This window comes from Leuresthes tenuis, unplaced genomic scaffold, assembly GCF_036924035.1.
Source record: "Leuresthes tenuis unplaced genomic scaffold, fLeuTen1.0.hap1 SCAF_10, whole genome shotgun sequence".
NCBI classification, from domain to species: domain Eukaryota; kingdom Metazoa; phylum Chordata; class Actinopteri; order Atheriniformes; family Atherinopsidae; genus Leuresthes; species Leuresthes tenuis.
The window spans coordinates 32670070-32690433 of NW_027325364.1; positions in this window are offsets into that span (position 1 = coordinate 32670070).

Sequence of the window (20364 nt, forward strand, 5' to 3'; positions counted from 1 at the left end):
TTTCATCAGTAGTCAACCAGCAGGTCTTGGTGATACTGCCAGTACGGCTGCAGTTGAGGCAGTTGAGGCGGAAGAGCTTTTCTGCTCAGTACCATGTTTTTCAGCCTTTTACAGATATCATCCGTGTCCTGTGCTTTCCTGATCTGCACCAACCTCTGCTCTGACGCTGGCAAGTGCTCCATTATCAAGTTGAGGGACACACACACATCCTGTTCCAGCTGCATGTCCTCTGGTGTAGGCGGAGCTTGAATTGGTGCCCTGGACAGTGCATCCGCTGTGATTAATTTCTTTCCAGGCACGTGTTCAATCTTGTACGTGAAGCGAAGTAGTCGCAGTCTAAATCTCAGAATGCGAGGTGGTAAGTCATCTAGCACTCTGCTACCCAGCAGGGAGATGAGAGGCTTGTGGTCAGTTTGTATGAAAAAGTCCATCCCTATCAGATAAGACTGAAAACGCTAGCATGCCCAAGTAAGAGCGAGTGCCTCCTTTTCTATCTGGGCGTACCTGCGCTCAGTGTCCGTAATGCTGCACGATATAAAGGCCTCCATTCTCCAGACAGCTGCTTCTGAGACAAAACTCCTCCCAGCCCAAAGGAGGAAGCATCTGCTGCAACTGTTGCAGTTAATTTAAGAATCAAAGCCCCTCTGTGATGCCCAAAGGCAAACCCGCCATCTCATTGGTTGTAAACCAGTGACGAGACTCCGCCCTCGCCAGTGAAAGCGCAGCGCGCTCCCATTCAAGTTAGTTAGTTTTTTCCAGTCTAACTGGACTGTCTAACTTTTTGAGTCTTTTTCTTCCCAGTCTACACTTTCAGACTCTAGACTCTTTTTACTCTTTTAGTCACTTATTTACCCTCTACTTAGACTATTTCACTTATCTCATTTTTGTTACCTTCATGGGACGCTCATTTCCTAGGCAAAATCCACAGGGCAGACTTAACCAAAAAGTTTACTCGAAAACCCAGCTTTTGTTGGGATTATTTTTGACTCGACCCCACTCAAAAGCCACTCATCCACCTGCCCGCATCATTCTGCAAAAAGGGGAGACGAGATACCGCATCAGGTGCCTTCAAGCCGAACCAGAACCAGAGACCGGACCGCATGCTCCAAGGATCCTGAGCTACTCCGCCGGCTACCATTCCACCGGAGAAAGAGAATCTGCTTGGGGACTCGCTTATCCAAACTCCTGGGAAGGCGGCGGCCAAATTCTTTGTATTCTGCTCAAAGTAAGGTCCACCCTTGTCTACCTCTCAAGGAACCTCGGCTGTGGTTTGTTAATAAATAGGGCCGAGTTAAAATAACCAAGTTTTCATTCATGCAGTAAGTCATCCCTATAATTAGCAAGATACCGCTATAGAAATATTCAGTCCCATATATCTCTTATCCCTGGGCTATTGAACTGAATCTTTGGTGTTATGTCCTGATTATCATACGTCCAGAGTGCTGTCTTACCCCCATGTTAAATAAATGACCATATATATATATATATATATATATATATATATAAAATCAATCCGTGTTTCATGTTTTTTAAGTAATTCTGGTCAATTGAGAGAGAATTCTAACCTTCAGTAACGACTCTTATTATGGCAGCCATCTTGAAAAATGGCTGCCATTTTGGAATTTACATGGCTAATGGGGTTTTTCAAAAGAATGACCTAAGAGGTACATTCAATCAAACTTTGGTTCTTTTTTCCAGATGTGAAAGATTTTTTGCTAATCTGCTCTACTATACTGTGTCTCGCTATGACTAGTCAAAGCTCCTTTGTCAGCATGACTAGGACCTACTCAATATTTGGAAGGTAGCCATAATGTAATGGCTGCTTCAAGTAGATGTGCACAGTAGCTATATATATACTTATACAGTTACGCAGTATACTTTACAGTTAAAACTCATCTTAAAATTCAATGATACTGTTACTATTCTTTTAGAGGGCTCTGTATGTGCTGGATACAGCACATTTGTTATAAACCACTAATACTCTGTAAAAAAAATTTGATTTTTCAAACCACAAAAAATTACTGCTTTCTGGAGTAAAGGTTTCTAGTGACCTTTTGGGGAATCTTCTTGATAAGTCATTATCCTTGCTATGCAATGAGTATTCAGCATTGGCTTCAACCCTTTTGCAACATGCACCAGGGAAATTAGATTTATTTACGTCAACTTTGATATAAAAAAGTTAGGCCAGAGGGTGTTTGGTTTACTAAAGCAGTGAGTCAGTTAGCAGCAGCAGAGACTGGCTTCAGCTGGGTGTGAGTAAATGCAGTAGCTTTAGAAACTGGTAGGCTACAGGTCAAGAGCAAGCATGCTGACACTGTAATTCAGTCTGAGGTTTCTTTTTAACAAAATACAATGTGGATACCATAACACACACTCAAATGCACAGGTAAACAGTGAGAGCAGCTTCCTCAGAAGAACAGAATGACACTCAGCAGAGGCAGAGACAGGGGCTAAGCAGGGGAAAATGGGAGAAAGAAAGTGTTTAGCCAGCTCAAGCAGTGCAAAGATGAAAGAGACGGTTTGAAGGACATTGAGATGAGAGTCACAGTGTATTTAGTTAGAAGACTAAAACTGTAGAATGGAGATGAGAAGAGAGTAGGAAAGGAATTAAAAGCCTATCGACCAGCCAATGCAACTGCCTTTTAAATTATATGAGGCCATGTTTAATTCAAACCCTTGCTGTGGAAAGGTAGAGATGAGATACAGCCGCAGGGGGAGCAGGCTGTGTGTACAGGGGCCAAGTTGGAGGATTGTCCTGGTCAATCAATTCTGCAAATCTAGCCAACCAAATCAAGAAACTGGTAATACAACCGGAGCTGATATCTTTCAGAAAGGTTACTACTGTATCATATAAGGTATAAATTATGAGAAAAGACAGCTTTCTGGCACAACTTTGCTAACATTTCTGCTACAGCTGCCTGCTATTGTGCCTTATGTTGGGTTCTGATAACATATTAACCTGTGCTGAGCTTCATATTGGACTTTGTTAACATCTCTGCTACTAATGAGCTTCATACTGGACTTTGCTGACATTTCTGATGCTACTAAGTTGCATGGGTTCTCTCCTGGTACTCTGGCTTCCTCCCACCATTCAAAACGTGCATGTTAGGTTAATTGTTGACTCTAAAATTGAGTGTGAGCGTGTGTGTGTGGTTGTTTGTCTCATTTGTCTCTGTGTGGCCCTGTGATGGACTGACGACATGTCCAAGGTGACCCCGCCTCTCGCCCGATGACCGCTGGGATAGGCTCTAGCCCCCCCGCGACCCGACCGACGGATTAAGCGGGTATAGAGAAAGGATGGATGGATGGTGTGTCAGATCATTCACTACAGTGGTTCTCAAATTACCTTACTTCATCATGTTCAATTATAGCATGTTCTTTTTCAGCCTCTCTCTGATACTAAGCATGTACCTCAGGGTCCAATCCTTGGCCCGACATTATTTTCTATATACAATATTGACATTGATCATTCTGAAGAGGATTTTTTCATTCACCTCTATGCTGATGACGCAGACATTTGTACCATCAGTTCTTTTCCAGATACAATACTTGCATCACTACGGGAAATTTTTCTTATTTGTTCAACAGGCCCTATCCTCCTTAAAATTCCAGATAAACACAGCCAAGAACAAGATCATGCAGTTATGTAGGAAGCTTTCTGTCTAAGATTAAAACTAAAATTGAATTTTTGTCCAGAATGCACTCGACCTTCACTTGCTCTGCCAGACTGGCTCTTGTCCAAATTACATTCCTTCTGAATTTAGGCTATGGTGATATTATATTTTGATTAGCAAGCAAGGTTACTCTCCAGAAGCTAGATGTCCTCTATCATTCTGCTATCTGGTTTGCTATACATACGCCAATCAAAATATACAATGGCACCCTCTATTCTAATTAAGTAATTGCACACTTGTAATATTAATTGATTCATTTTCATTTATAAAGCTCTTCTTGATCTGTCTCCCCTTTATCTGTATTGCTTATTGACACAGTTAAATGTATTATCACAATGCTCGTGCTGCCAAATATATTTTGTTGAAAGTTCCTCAAACTAAAACTGTTTTTGGTGGGTTACTGTTTTTAAGTTGCTGCAGTGAAGGACTGGCATGATCTGCAAAAAACATTGAAACTGGACAGATTTATTTCTAGGTCTGCTTTTAAGGATATTACTGTTAATATTACTGGCATTCTCACTTACACATGCAGTTGTTTTCTACCTCACTGGTATTTCTTATGTTTGCTCATATTCAATGCATATTTATGTTTTTGTCTTTTAGTCTTCATTGTATTTTTTTTATCACGTACCATGCTTATCACTATGCAGGTAAGGTTTGTTTTAAAGTGTTTTCTAACATGTCTTGCTCTTCTAGCCTTTTATATATTTCTATTGTTGCCCAGTTTCTATAAAAGGATTTGCAGTTTGCCAGGCTGTCACTGTAAATAAGACTTTTTTTTCTTGATGACTTGCCTGCTTAAAAAGTACTAAAAGCCAGCAGGGAGGTAAAACTTTAATTTGCTACACAAATCCACAGAGACCCCATATGGCTTGTGCCACTACTGTAAAAAAAATAGATTATTATTTTTATGTTTCCAAATTACTCATACCCACCAAATTTTTAAATAGCTACTGAAACATAAAGTTCTCTGGGTATTTTGCTGTTATAGTTATTTCAAATAATGAAATTTAAAAAAATTCCTATCCATCTAATCAGTCTAAAAGTTGGAAAAAGGTACGATAAAACAAAACAGTTCAACAAGTAATTATAGGTAATTGACTCTACATGTTGAGTAAACCTGTGTCTTTGATGTAACATGACAGTGATGTATGTGTCTTTACTGTCTGTTATATATTCATTGACAGATAAGAGTTTATGACAGGTAATGTATATGAAAGTGGAAATCTAGATAAAACAATCGGTGAGCATGTTTATCATATTTATCCCAATGTACAATGAAGAAATTGCTCTTGTGTATTTATATATTAGCAGTTTACTGTGGTAATAGTAATTTCTAATGTTTTCTTAGCTGTTTTGGTAGTGTTAGAAAGCCCATAGGGACTCTTAGTAGTTTGACTGTTTGGAATTTGTTTCATTGTTAATACTGTAATCATTCTATTGTTAGGAGGAATGTCTAAGTTGCTTCTTCGCAACTGTCCTTAAATACCTCATAGCTATATATGCCTGTGTGTGAAGCTGATGATATCTCGTTATGCTAGTATTTTTCATCAGTAGACGGTGATTGGGGTAAATCATCTTTCTTTGCCATTTTTGTGTTTACTATTTCAACTGCTGTGAGAGAATGCCAAGAAGGTGTACACTGATTTGCATGATTGTGATTCATATTGAAGTAACTTTGTGTCATTGCCATCTGTTGCCAGGCCTGGAGGGTTGCAGATTGCACCTCTGGCACCCTCATTTGAGTTTGCCACACCAGGCACAAGTCTCCTGGCTTACTTGCTCCTGCCTCCAACATCATAAGCAGCTTCTCAAGTGCCCTTGGCTGGGCCTCAAGTATGAAACACATCTCCTCCAGTACTTCAGGCAACGCCGCCATTGCTGCAAGTGGATTCAGCGTTCCTGACCATGCCTCCAGTCTGCAATGCTACATGATGCCTCATCCTCAAACCTCAATGAGCCTGCAAGTTTAGCACCAGGGAGCCAACATGTTGCTCATATTCAGACTGCATCATATCCAGCACATCCATCCCAGTACTGTCAACCAGATTCAAACTTTGCTTATCTGTCATATGGTCCTCCAGTCTGGACATTGGTTAAACCAAATTGTGTCCATGCAGTCTGTGTGGATTCAGTCATTACATACAGCATTCCAAAACTAATGATACCTAATTTTGACAGTGGTAAGGAGAATTTCAATTTGCATCGTTGAAGATGGTGCTAGACAATCTGTTGATTGAGTAATCATCAGCACCTTCAAGAACAATATAAGTAACAAGTGCTCCTCAGCCATGTTGAACTATCTAGTGCACTTCAACTCGCCAAGGCCTACACACAAGACCATACACCACTGCTGTGCAGGCCCAACAAGAGAAATACAGTCAACCCAGACAGCTTGTCCAGACTTTGGGTAAAGAGAGAGAGTTCTGTAAGAGTGCGTGGAAGAAGTTATGCGACAGATACGTAAAAGCAGAATTGTTAGAATTGTTTTCTTCTCCATTTTCATCGTTATAGAGTAGTTAGCAATAACCTTCACGTAACAGCGACACCTCTGTTCAGGAGCAGATTGCAACTACTGGTGCATCGAGTCGCGCCACCATGATCAAGTCAGCTGGTGCTGGTTGCACTTGTTTTGCATTTCATTGTGTTTGTGCATTATGTGGTGAATTTATATTAACGCATGTTCAAAAATAATATACCATAATATATTATGGTACTAACTGATGATGAATTGGTTGAATGCTATTTGGAAGCAAAACATACTGATATACATTTATGTTGAAGTCTATTTTTAAGGTTAGGGGTACTCTTGGTGATTAATTTTTGATGATATATTATCATTGGAGCAATAATGATTTATGTTGCTAATAATTCAGACATGTTGTAGCGAACTCAAGTGTGGAGTTTAATTCAAACTTAAGACTTTGGAAATCTCCCACATTCCGGTGTGGAGATGTTCGTGTGTAAGGACCAGAGATCCTCAGATTTACAGCAACCTTTGCCCATGAAAGCATTTTGGGGGAATTTCTCATCCCCTCTTTCCACAGACCTGTGCCATAAATTTAGCTGAATTCATTGATGACTTAGTTCTAACTAAGCTGAACCAACAACAGACCCTCTCAAGAGAGTATTGAAGAAACCAAAACAGGACACTTCTGATCTTATCTTGATCAAAGTAAACGAAAGGTGACATTTGCCCTGACTCTGATGCAAACCAAAAGCAGATGCCTCATGGAACCTTTGAAATAACCTCACCAAGATTCACTTTTAGCTGAATTTTGAAACTGTATTAAATGTGCTTTATATCTTGGTGCAAGTTCTTTCAGGTTCTCAGTGAAATCACAAGCTGCATTTTAATACCTTTTTCACGAGCGTACATAGAAGAATACTGAAGAAGTCATTATTTTTTAAAAATGACTAATCGGCCTATGGTGCCACATTGCCCCCGAGTGGTCCGTAGTGCTGCATAGTTTAACCCAAAACTAAGTCAACAACTTGCATATGACATGTGACATTTATATGAAGTAATCTAACTGTTACCAAAGTTAATCAATGCTGTTTCTTCTTGTATTCCATGTTTAACACAGGAAAATAACATTGTTTGGTTCGTTATTCATACGTCATAACTTTACAGATATCCATCTGAATTTTGAGACTCATAATCATCATGTTGCATTGTTTTTTATGTCTTTATGTCATAAGTTTATGCTATATCTTTAACCTTTATATCTTAACAAGTTGTGGTGTTTTCAGAATCCTCTGAAAAAATGTTGATGACATGAAGGAATGAAGAAACCAGCTTCCTTTGTTTAATCCAAAATCTCTTACGGCTAGAATTAGCTCCTATTACAAAACACGTCCAGGCAGACGTCACAACAGGTTTAGGCATACCATTGGCTGAAAGGGTAGCGTAAGCCTACGTCATGCCCCGCCTCCGCGAATCAAACTCCGGAAACCGCGACGCAAAGTCAGATTGTTAGTCAGAGTAGAATGGAAGAACTGTAGAGAGATTGAATCAAGATTGAATCGTGAAGAATGGAGACTTTTAAAAATTGATGGAATGAGTGTCTGGTGGAGAGTCTTTGAAAATGGCAGGAGAGGAAGATGAGATGGAAGAAGAAGGTCCAAACAAAGACAAAAAGAGAAGAATGTAGTAGATAAGATACGTTTGTGTTTTTGTTCGTCCGTCATCCTGTCTCCTTTTTATAGCATGTTTTTAAACGCTGCTGCTGCAGCATCCTCACCTATTTGTTCACCAAGAGAGCCAGCGTTCAGCTTGTCAACTTTTTTGTCAATCTTTGGTGAATTTAAGTTCACCTCATCAGAGTTGGTCAGCAACCAAAACCAACTCGACCCTTGGACAATTTTGTCATTATTTGTGGTGAATTCCTACACACCACCTGTTCATCTTCTGAACCACCAGAAGCTTCTCCGGTGCAGAAGAGTGATCGGTCCAGGCCACTTTAATTAAAGTCCCTGAAAGTCAACCAGAAGGCCGCGAGACGCGGAACCGAGAGAAACCCAATTGGACCCACCTGTGGTTCGGAGCTGACCTAACTGTAAGACCTGCCCTGTTCTTACATTTCAGACGTTATGCGGTGGGTGTCGAGAGAATTCACTGTTAAAATGATTAATTAATCCAAGCTGTTAGCCTTTAAATTCAAAGCGACCAACCCAGCTATTTGAATAATTCCAGTATCCATCCATCCCCTCCCCTTAGTTCTTTTCAATTCACTAAGTGTTTCTTATACAATCATCCATATTCAAAGCATTTCTCCTGCTGTCTTAAGGTTCATGTCTTTGGTCATGTCATTTTAATAAATGGTTATAATAAAATTAACCGGCTTTTGTGTATGTGTTCATAACGTATGTGTGAGTCCAACAAAACGAGAATTCACAATGTGTTGGACTCAAATGACATTTTCCACTGTAAATAATGTAAATATTTATTGCCATTTCTCACTATAAATGAAAATGCATCACAACTAAGCACCACAATTCTGTGTCTGTGGTTCATTAAGCACACCATCTTCCTCTGAGTCGAAACGAGATCTTCTGATACTAGCACTACTGATATTGATACTAAGGCTATCACTACCCCAAATGCCGCAATATACATGCTACAATACTATCCTTACAATGAGAACAAAGAATATTTCCTGATATTTCAGAGTTCAAGAAACTAAACACAGGACAGATTGCAAAGTGGTTGACACACAGACAGCATTGTTAGAAGTGTGAAAGATCTTACCAGCCAGAGGTTTGCACACTCAAATGACCCTGCAACAAACCCTGTCCAGCAAACAGAGGACTGTGCTCTGTTCCCACTCCCAAGGTGCACTTGGACAGACCAAACAGATGCCCAAAGGTAATGTTGAAAGTGGTTAAAGCACACAGATCCTGCTTAGATTGCCAGGAGATCAAAAGCTTGGAGGAGATGGGGTAGGTTGTAGTGATACCACCAGCGCAGTCTAACACAACCGTTGAATCATGGTACATCCCACACCATATGGTAAGGCAAAATGGCAAAGACGGGATCATCTTTATCTTTGATTGCTCCTTTCAGCATAATGGATAGTGTCTCTATGACCATCTTTTTCCTGGATTGAAATGGGACTGCATAGAACTCTCTAATGTAAAGACATAGACCACTGGAGTCCACCAAACCCACCACGAGGAGCATCTCAGGACTCTAGCCAATATATACCTATATTTTACCATTTACAACACGAGCCTAAGTTTTTCGACCAGGACCTTTGGAAGGAGAAACTCAGCTGTGATTATGCAATACCCCAGAGCCTAAATAAGAGACTTGCACATATTCTGTGATGCTTCAGAGATAGCATAAGGGTCTATTTATGGATTGAAGACACTCTTCATGCCACGATTAGCGCTTGGTGTGGCTCTGGTGTGAGGAAGATTCTTCATTTACAAGAACAAACTGGAATCTATCAGATAAATATGACTTAAACCAGCCTAATGCGGTTCCTTTAATCCCAATAACATGTTCAAGTCTCTGTAACAGAATGCTGGGATCAACTGTATCAAATGCAGCACTGAGATCCAACAGGACAAGCACAGAAACAAGTCCGCTATCAGAAGCTAAGAGGAGATCACTGGTAACTTTCACCAGTGCTGTTTCTGTGCTATGATGCACTCTGAATCCTGACTGAAACTCTTCAAACAGATTATTTCTATGTAAATGATCACAAAGTTGAGCTGCAACTATTTTCTCTAGACAAAAAAGGGAGATTGGATATAGGTCGATAATTAGCCAACACTTCTGAATCAAGAGTAGGTTTTTTAAGTAAAGGTTTAATTACAGCAACCTTAAAAGTCTGAGGTACATATCCTATCAACAAAGACCGATTGATCAAATCCAATATGGAAGTGTCAATTAAGGGGAAAACCTCCTTGAACAGTCTGGTTGGGATTGGGTCTAAAATACAAGTTGATGGTTTAGAAGAGACTATTGCTGTTGTTATCTCAGAGAGATCAACTGGGCAGAAGCTGTCTAAATACAAATCAGGTTCGAAAGATACTTCTAAAGCTGCTCTACTTGATGATACATCAGTGATAATAGTGGGAAGGATTCCATTAATCTTCTCTCTGATAGAAACAATTTTGTTGATAAAGAATCTCATGAAATCATCACTGCTGAGAGTTAAAGGAATACATGGCTCAACAGAGCTCGGACTCTTTGTCAGCCTGGCTACAGTGCTGAAAAGAAACTTGCTGTACCAGCAGATGGGAAGCTGCAGAGAAGTGTGTAAGACTACAACTCTGCATCCTGGTCTCAACCCTGGGTTGTCATGTTTTTGGATGACTAATAAATTCATCCATATTTCTAGAAATGAGAGCCGCTCCTTCCAAAGTGGGATGGATGCCGTCCCTCCTCATCAGACCAGGTTTTCTCCAGAAAGATTGCCAATTATCTATGTATCAAGACAACCAGCGATTGAATGAGGACATACGGCTAAACATGTCATCGCTGGTCAGATTTGGCAGGGGTCCAGAGAAAACTACGGTGTCCGACATTGTTTTAGCAAAATTACACACCGATGCAACATTAATTTTAGTTACCTCCGATTGGCGTAACCGGGTGTCATTACCGCCAACGTGAATAACTATTTTACCGTATTTACGTTTAGCCAGCAGTTTTAAATAGGATTCTATGTCGCCCGCTCTGGCCCCTGGAATGCATTTGACTATGGTCGCTGGTGTCGCTAATGCCACGTTTTTGACTATAGAGCTGCCAATTACCAGGGTTTTATCCTCAGCTTGTGTGTTGCTGAGTGGGGAAAATCTATTTGAAACATGGACAGGTTGATGGTGAACCACAGGCTTGACTTTAGGACTATGACTCCTCTTCCTGACAGTCACCCAGCCATTCTGGGGTCCCGACTGCTCGGGATCTGCTAATGGAGGGTTACATGCTTACACACGTCCCATCATTCAGACACTATGGTCGGAATGAGGGTATGTTTTTGTTTTTTTTAAACATACCACCTTTCCCACAGTTCCTTTTAATAGTCTATTTTTTTACCGAAAACATTTTGCACTAATGATATGCCAGTGCAAATACGCCCTAAAGTTTGGCGGAGAGCAGTTTGCCTTTGTTTTGTTTTCTGAATGAGTAAATGGAGACGACATCAAAGTTTCCAGACGACATCAAAGCCTCAGACTTTATACATGATTTTAAAGCAGAGGAAAACCACAACCTCGCAAACAAACTTTGATAATCTATTATCAAAATCCCCTGAAATTTCAAATATCAAAATACAGGTATTAATGTAACTCTGGCGAGACTGAAACTGATTGAGCAGAAATACAGTGTCAGTGACCCGTCAGGCAGCCAGCTGGAGGGGAGCTCTTCACAGAGCATGTGTCTTTGGACGCTGGCATCATATGCAAAAGTAATAATTGCAATTATAGATATCAATAACAGCGCTCCAGTTACATACCTGAAATCACTGCCTAATTCTGGCGAGAACATGTCACCTGGTACAGAGGTGAGCATCAATAACGTGCAGAGACTGAGAATAAATGAGATGCGCAAAAAGTTAGAATAAGTTGGTTCCTTCTAGTCTAAACTACTATTATCTGGGGACTACAGGTCAGGACAACTGAACCGTGAACTAGTGTCTGATTACAACATTACTATCACTACCACTGACGAGCGAGCTCCTACCAAACACATCGTATTTAAAAGACTGTGTATCTGGTGTGAAAGATGCGTGCCAGTGTACAATCTCACCGCCCGTGGATGTTTACATTTGGAAATCTGCATTAAATTTTTCGGAAGTTGAAACAAGTGGCATCGGAGTGTGTGATTGAAAACCACCACAGTCTGCTTCCTGTTCAAGGCATCTTCGCCTCCAGTTGCCAAGACTTTGTGTTTTTAAATTACACTCATCTGTAAACGTGTCAAAACATGTAAAATGCATGACCAGAAAGAAGTGACTCACCTGTTGAGTAACGCACATTTCCTTATAAAGAAGGCCTTGTGAGAATGGTGGGACATTTGCATGTCGGAATAGCGGGATGTCGGAATGGGTGTTGCCACTCCTAATGGAGCTAGCAAGGCTAGGTGGCTCCGCACTGGCTAAAGGGGCCTGGCTCACTATCGGGTGGTTTTCAACAGTGCAGAGCCGAGCTTCCAATTCAGACCTCGCCTAACCTCGCCTCCAAAACTACAAAAAGTCTACATTTGTTACATGTACCATTACCACTAAAGGAGGCAGAGGAGTAACTAAACATCTGACACAAGGAGCAGGTGAAAGCAGGAGATGGAGGAAGAGAACTGGTAGCCATGCTAAACTAGAGAACAAGACACACCACTAAAAAGTGAAAAATAAAGACTAAAGATCTGTAAGAGTGAGCGTTAGAAAATAACAAGTATGTGATAGAGTTAACTATGCCAGATGTGTAAATTATAGGGAGAAATAAGGTGATTATTTGTAGTTCAAGAGGAGCAAGAAATTTGAGAGTACACAGACACAAGGTAACAGGAAGTGATGCAATACGTCTTACCGCAAAGCAAAGCTGCCAGACAATCCAGCACATTCTGTTTTTAGAGAAAGTAGCGCGTGGGTCCCCCCTCGCCTGAATTATCTTCAGACTTTCTATTATGTGTATATTATAATTAACACTACTTTTTGCTCCTATTCGATGTTTGCTTTATTGTTGAGAATGCTGCTGAGTGATAACGCTGAGCCCTCACTTGTCGACAGCAATGTTTCCCTCTTCAGATGCTTCATCCAGTCATTATTACTGTCCCCCTCTGACATCAGAAGCATCACTGTCCCGTTTTAAACAAATCTCTGAGGCTTCCTCCTTACTGTATTTTGTTTTTGACGTTCATTTAGCCATGTTTAAAAAAACGAATACGTTTATTTAAAACTACAGAATCTGAAATTACGCACAACGTTGCAACTCAAAAAGCTAGACTACTTCTCTGTGACGCTTTTTACAAGTTACATTTGCCACATATGGAAGAAGAGACCACTCCTCAGCCTGCATACCGTTGTTTTCAGAATTTCATTAGCTATTCAATGCGCCACTCCATAGTAAAATCCGTCGCAATTGGTTCGAGCCTCACACATAAGAATAGGTGCAGATACTTTTGACATATCAGTAAGTAATTGACTATTGTGCCCCTGCAGACAGGGTAAACAGTCATCTATTGGAACAAGTAAGATGTCATTCAAAAGGTTAAAGCCCAGAGCTGCTTCGGTATCACAGTGTGGCTAATACATGCATGCTAACTGAAGTTATGATCAAGAATGTGCGGAAAAATATGCATCTGACGGAAATTTTGCCACCGTAGACTATGTCTTTGTGGGCGTAAGACTTGTTTTACTAATTTACTGGAGTACATTAACTGGACTCTTGCCAATGTAACAGAACCGTTTTTGTTGGAGTTGTATCTTTTCTGTGACTTTGAAATTTTTTTGTATTTGCGGCTGGTTTTACATAAGCATTTACTGTGTCCGCAGTTCCTATTGTATCCTGGATTGTCATACGCTGTTGGAATCACAAGACCCTTAGCTTTCCAACGGTATATAACATATGTAGGTACATATAAAGGGGAGCTGAGGGAAATCCCAGATTTGCCCTGAAGTATGCAACATCCCGCCAGTGGAACATAAAAACGTTAATAAAACCTTTTTTATCTTTATTGGTATTGTATATGCTCATATTACATTGAACTCGACTAATTGGCTTTAAACGGACTATATCTTTGAAGGGCCTTGATATGACATTTGTTATTATTTAGCACTATAAAAACTGAATTGGAAATGGATATGGATATTGAAATGGATATTATCTTTTTTTATTTATAGTTTGTCTGATAGTAATTGACTTTATTAGTGTGCACATATTCAGTGCATTCATAGCAGCCCTAACACCACAGAGCGCACCAGATTACCAAATGCCAATTTATTTATTTTAATTCCACTCATTTCAATTTAGATATAGATGGGACTGTAATATTTAGAAATGATGATTTCACTTGATATGTTCTTTACATGGCAGCCATAACAAAATGATCTACCATAACTAAAAGACAGGAAGGAGACTCAAATGTTATGTGTGTAACAAGAGGAGCAAATAACTACTGACATGGATGAAAGTGAACCAGGTGACACTAGGCATAAATGTAATTTGTACAGTTATTTCTCAGGCTTGCCATTTTTTAACTGAACTGAAGTGTTGAGAAATGATTCTGAGCAAATGTGCTGTTACTGTATATTATTTTTAGTCATTTGCTTTTTATCATGTGTGAAATCATGATGCTTTGCACCCAAATAGTACGTGGAAATGCCCTTCTGAGGGTTGATTTCTACTTCTATAGTTAAAATTACATATCAGAACCCATACTTTCCGTTTAACTGGATTCGGTTGAATCAGTATTTTCACATTCAACAAAGTCCTTCACAAAGTCAAAAGCAAACAGACTTTACAGAATATACACGCATATTGCAAAATAACACAAATTAAGTTACTACACTTTTTTCCCCAAACATGCTAATATCCACAACATTATGATCCCCATATTTGCCTAAATGTCTGATTGTTGAGCATTTGACAACAAAAATAACCTCAAAATGTTAATTCTTATTTTGCTTCAGTGTACCCAGTAGGTATCAAATGTGTATTTTACTGACGTTCCTCTATACATGCAGGCAATTGTTAGATATTACAGAGTAACAGTGGCATATTCAGCCAAAATATGAGAACTTCTCACCAACACATAAATAAGTAGCACTTCCATGGGTCCACAGCAACACAACCAGAACCAAGTTTGGAGTTGAGCATATGAATTATTGTAATTTTGGATTTGTAGTCTGTATTCTTTACCTACAATATAAGAGTGCTAATGATTCTAAAGCTCAGGAGAAATAGCTCAGGAGAAAGACCAGTTTTCAGTCAATCACAAGGGTGGTGGTTCGATCTTCGGCCTCCCCAGGCCACATGTCGCATTATCCTTTGGTAAGACACTGAACCGCACAATGTGTCAAATGGTGTGTAAATGTGTATGATAGAGAAAAAAGCACTGTGTAAAACCGTATAAAACAGTATAGACTAGTATAGTACAAAAGTACTTTGAGTGGTCAGCTAAATTAGAAAAGTACAGAACTTTTGCCATTTATTTAACCATACTTGCAATTTTATTGTTTGTTGATTACTTGTGCAGTAGTAGAGCTGGAGAATTAAAGGCAATTTTGAGAATCTGAACTCTTCATTTGACAGCAGGATTTTCTGCTTACCAGCAGCATCATAAATGTGTATGTTCCTGAGTGATTTTCTACACTATCTGGAGCTGTGTTCCGTCAATACAAGGATGTTCGTGAAGGACTGACCTGTGCTTGCACTCTTTCATCAAAACAATACTTTCTGTTTCTTGAGGTGAGTGTTACAACACAAAACAAAGCGAAAAACTGAATTCTGTGTATGAGTAGCCATGTGAGGGTTGGTGTCAGGCTTTCTGTTAGAGCTACAGTGAGCCGAGGTTATTTTCATATAGTAGCTATTTCTAAAGAAACATTTAGCCTTGGTTGCCCTAATCATGACAGGATAATCACAGGGTAACATGTCTTGCTCTTGTCAAAGAGATTTCAAGAACAGTATGTAGCTAATTCAGACTCTCAAAGAGCCCCATATGTATGAGTAAATGGAAGAAGAAAAGAAAATTAAAAGAAGTGGGGAGTGGAAGCAAGAGGGTGAAGAGAGAAAATTCTAACTAAGACATGAATGAAACCACCAAAGGTGATTTTGAATCAGCGATAGCGACAGCTAAGTCCTCTGTACTTATCCTGCTCGACTAATGGGCTGCATTTGATACTGTCAGCCACAGTATCCTTTTGTCCATACTCTCTAGCATGGGCATCACAGGGAGAGCACACCTGGTTTGAATCATACCTCACTGGTCGGTCATTCAAAGTATCCTGGCTTGGTCATACTTCTGCAGCGCACCACCTCGCCACAGGGGTCCCTCAAGGTTCAGTACTAGGACCTCTTCTCTTTGCCATATACACCACCTCACTGGGCCAGATCATCTGATGAAATGGCTTTTCATACCAATGTTATGCTGATGATACCCAGCTCTGTCATTCCCACCTGACGACCACACGGTCTCAGCACGAATCTCAGACTGTCTCTGACATATCGACATGGATGAAAGCTCATCACCTTCAACTTAACCTCTCAAAAACTGAACTGCTTGTCTTTCCAGCCAAACCAACCATATGTGGCAGTATGCAGCGATTGGTCCTAGTGACTTTCAGCTGGGTTTGGACCACAGCCAATCGTTGCATGATTATGGCGGATAGAGGTGGTTTGAGAACACCTGTCTGCCTTTCATGGGGTTACGTCATGTCCTGGCGTCTTTCATTCCGCTCTGTGAAGTGACTGGTAGGCTGTCGACAGCAGCTGTATTCGCTTCCATGTTGTCCATCCAGTGCTCATTTAAGTGCTTTTGTGTCCTAGAAGCTTGCTTTGGTATGGCTGTATGCTGCTCTCCACCTCCTCCTACATTCAATGTCCGCTGCGAGTAGGTGCGCGACATTCACCTTTCTTCTAATACGGCGCTGCACATGTAGCAACCTCTGTGCTTGTTTACAGGTGGCTCTCGTTGTAGCTTCAATTCCACCGATCCACAGTGGTTGTCCGGAACGGCCTGACTTCCGAGGGAGCCAAAGCGCGGTGGCTTTGGCTCCCTCCTCCAGCCATGGTGAAGTGTTCATGTCTGTTTTGTGTTGCAGGGCAAATGATAACCGAGCAGCAGCACTCGACCAGCAAACCTGTGAGGGAACACTGCTGCTTTGTCTTTGGTTACTTTGCTTGGTTTTGCTTGGTTTTTTTTTTGTGTGCGTCACTGTGGGTCTCCTGATTGGGTTAGTCAGACGTTTAAAATACATGACATTTTTGCTTATTGTGTGTGGAATCTGTCAGTTAAAACCTAAATAGTATCTGCTGCTGCATCCTGTCCTTGCTTCGTCACGCCCACCACCTGGCATGCAGCGCACAACGTGCTCAACACGACACACTGTTGTCACTCATCACAGACACTGGACCATGATGGCGGCAGTTTCATCGGGGGCTTGGTGGTTGCAAACATAGAGATGACATATGGGTGTATTTTGAATATAAACCAGCAGATAATAAAACAGAGTGCATTGTGACAGGAGACGGTGGCAAATGTGGCCATAAAGTAGGCTGAAAAAATACAACCAACTTTAAGCTGCACTTGAAGGCACCACAAGGATATTTTTTCGAATGAAGTTACAAGTGCTGTTAATGTATCGTATACATACAATGTTACTCGACAATAGGCTCGTAATAAATATCATAGTAAGCTTATAAATTGTTAGGTTTTCCACATACTCCTGGCGCAAATGGGCTGCTAACTTCAGGCTAAAATTAGCTTTGTTATGCTAACGTCAATTCATCTGTTTTTACAAAAAATATGCATCTGGCAGACAAGGCCAAGTTAAGCATGTGTTCCTCATCTGTCACTCATATTTGGGGCATGTGTATGTTCATTGTACTTTAGCAAATTCTGAGAAATAAAGCCACAATTGACAAAGTAGAATGTTTTTGGCTTTTTTGGAGTAATGAACATTGATTCCACTGTTACTGTCAGGAACGATGGTGTCGAGAGAAGGGAGGACTCAGATGCAGACTTTACAAAAATCAAAAGGTTTATTCCAAACGGGCACAAGGCGAAAACAGAAAACGCAGCTGAGCCGGATATCCAAAATATTAAATATTCGCAAAACAAGACTATGATAAATGACAAACAAGACTATGACGAATAAACAAGACAAGACTATGTTTAACTATGAGGCAAAACCAGACTTAGCTTTCGTGGCGTGAGCGTGGAAAGGAAAGTGAGGATTTTGCCAAGACTATGACTGAACCTGGAAACTAAATACTGTGGGGAGGTGATTCGTGATGACGTGCAGCTGTGAACAGAAACAGGTGACTTGCGTGAGACCAAGTGCCAGGGGAAAATACATGACCAGAAACCTGTAAACATAACAAAGAATCTGAAAACAAGAATGATGAAAACCTAAAACCGTGGCATTTACCACTTTATCTGTGTGTAATGCACAATCCTTAGATCAGAAAGTATTTGCCGTTGGGTGGAAACCTTATATGTCTATAAGGTTATAAACCATTCCTTTATTATTGTAATTATTGGTGAAAATAGCTGATCTGCAAGCTCACAATATGTTGGACTTATGGATCTGCTATTTTCACAACTTATGACTGACACTACCCAACAGTAAACCAATACTTATTGACCTAAATTACTTTCTTAAAAGACTATACTTCTTTTTTTTACTAAAACCTTTTTGTCGACTAAAACTGGACTGAAACTATCACATATAGAAGTGACTAAAATTTGACGAAAACTAAAAGCATTTTAGTCCACAAGACTAAGACTAAATCCAATATGGTTGTGAAAAACACTGGACTACACGCACAACTTCAACTATAGTTCTTTGTGGAGGTTTTGGTCCCTTTCTTATTCTTATTCAAGTAATTAAATACTTATAACTAAAAATCAAAGGTTTAGCGCAGTGGTTGTGTAAAAAAATTAAATAAAATTATGTATACTACAAAATACCATAAAACCACATCACAACATACAACATACACTGTTGTTTTGTTGTACAAAGACAAATATATGTCATTAGAACCTAAATGGACAAACAGAAATGAAAGTCACCTCACTGCACCATTAAACTTATATCAGCAGTTGTATAAATATCACAAAAATATGTCACAAAACTTCTGTTACACACAATATGTACATTTATCAAAATACATATTACGTTAACAAAGAATACAAAACAGGATGTCGTACATAATGAAAAGATAGTTATAATAATATAACTATCTTTTTAATGTATAATATAAGTTTCTGACCTAACATATATTCAGAAGTTCCAGTGAGACATGCAATGTTTTCAATCCATAACCATCGGCCGTCCTGGCACAGTATTAGCACAAAATGCGGACTTTATTGAATACATTGGGTAAAACTAAACCAATATGTGAGGATATTGTGCTTACTAACTTTTAAATGGCAAGGAATTTAAATGGAATTCCCTCACTGCTATCCTCTGCAGTCACCTACATTCAGAGCGCATTCTGTTGTACTTGTATTTTATGTGCCCTCGGACTTTAGAGAGATCACCACCATTGAGATAGCAAGCTACTTCCCGGCTGTACAAAACTAGTATCAATTGCAACAGAGAATTTTAAAACAATGTGGTTTTGCAAACAACTTTTTCACCTGGTTACATGTGAATAAACAACAGCATCACAAGCGCATGGAACAACATAGGAGAGCCGGCTTTTCAGGTCAAGACTCAGCAGTTAACCTTCAGCTCATGGAGAGGGAAACTCATTGGAGGAAAGTAATGTACACACTCTAGTGTTAGCCCGATTCTTTCCTTGGAAGCCCAAGAACAAACCGCAGCAATTTTAAGTTAAACAAAGTATTTATTAGTGGTTACATGTAAAGTATGGCAGAGCTGGACTCGAATTGACAGATATCCATCAGCCCGAGCCTCGACATCTGGAGATAGTTCATATTCATCTTCTTCACCTTTATCCCTTTATTTGACATGATTTTATCATTTCAGATAGGAATGTTATATTCTGTATTGTGTCACACCTGTTAGCAACAGCCAACTTAGCAGGCCCCCAAACTGCAAGTGACCACCAACTTTGAGGTGCAGCACAACCAGACAGGAGATTCTTGTTATCCCCCTTTTGATATAACTTCATTATGTGAGCTGTTATGTGTAAGTTGTTCTTCTTTGCGATTATCAGCAGCAAGCAAGTCTTTGCACATGCATATGGAAATAGTAAAACAGTTCTAATGCGTGAGCTAAACCTTTCTGTATCAGGAGTGTTTATCATGATGCTGGGAACAGAACCTCTTTCCCAGAATAGTTCAACCTCCATTACTCAACTGATCGTTTTTACTCAAGTATCGCGTGTGTATGCAAGGAATATATGTATACCTGTTTTAATATTTCTTAAAATTATTGTGTCTATGTGGCCCCGAACCCAATCTCTGTGTGGAATCTTAGTTAATTCTGGACCAAAACTATATGTGGTTCAAGCAGAGGCAAGGCCCTGCTCACTCATAAGTACCATCACAACT